The sequence below is a fragment of the Mastigoproctus giganteus genome, chromosome 12 (genome assembly GCF_048544385.1).
Source record: "Mastigoproctus giganteus isolate SK-2022 chromosome 12, ASM4854438v1, whole genome shotgun sequence".
Lineage (NCBI taxonomy): Eukaryota > Metazoa > Arthropoda > Arachnida > Uropygi > Thelyphonidae > Mastigoproctus > Mastigoproctus giganteus.
Genome location: NC_143586.1, coordinates 53,528,136 through 53,528,704, shown reverse-complemented (window position 1 = coordinate 53,528,704; position 569 = coordinate 53,528,136). Strand labels below are relative to the sequence as shown.

The 569-nt window shown below is 38.3% G+C and overlaps 1 non-coding gene across 1 annotated transcript; it reads left to right on the top strand.

The window, feature by feature from the left end:
- The first annotated feature begins 487 nt into the window (after positions 1–487).
- TRNAS-UGA (transfer RNA serine (anticodon UGA)) lies at positions 488–569 on the top strand. The gene has a single exon. It is a non-coding gene; the product is annotated as a tRNA-Ser (tRNA).

The following is a 569-nucleotide window of genomic DNA, read 5'->3' as shown; positions in this document are numbered from 1 at the left end:
TACCTGTCCACCCCTCCAAAAATTTATCTAGTTCTTAATTGAATTTATTTAAATTACCCACTTCCACAACAGATGAGTTTGTTCTAACAATAAATTAACGCGCTGGCTGAAGGCAAACCTCCGAACATCTATCCTACAACATCCTTCCTCAAGAATTAATGCCAGCCACCCTTAAGCGGGTAGTCTGGACAGGAGGAAGAATGTACTCAGCATTGAGCTTGCTCGATCCATTCAAAGTTTTATGTAATATACGTAGCTGTGAGTTAATAGATTTTACTCCTCCCATATAAAAAAGTTAATACTGTATATTAAATCCATACAAATAAGTCTTAATATATTAGGACTTATTTGTAAGGAAATAATGTAGACGTCATTATTCATCATTAACTGTTCTTTTTCCAAATAAATCATCAAAAGAGCACCATCAGAGCACCAACCATTATGATCAGGATATGTCAATTATTGCAGGCCCCATAGCAGATTCGAAGCAGTTGTGGCCGAGTGGTTAAGGCGATGGACTTGAAATCCATTGGGATATTCCCGCGTAGGTTCGAATCCTGCCAGCTGCG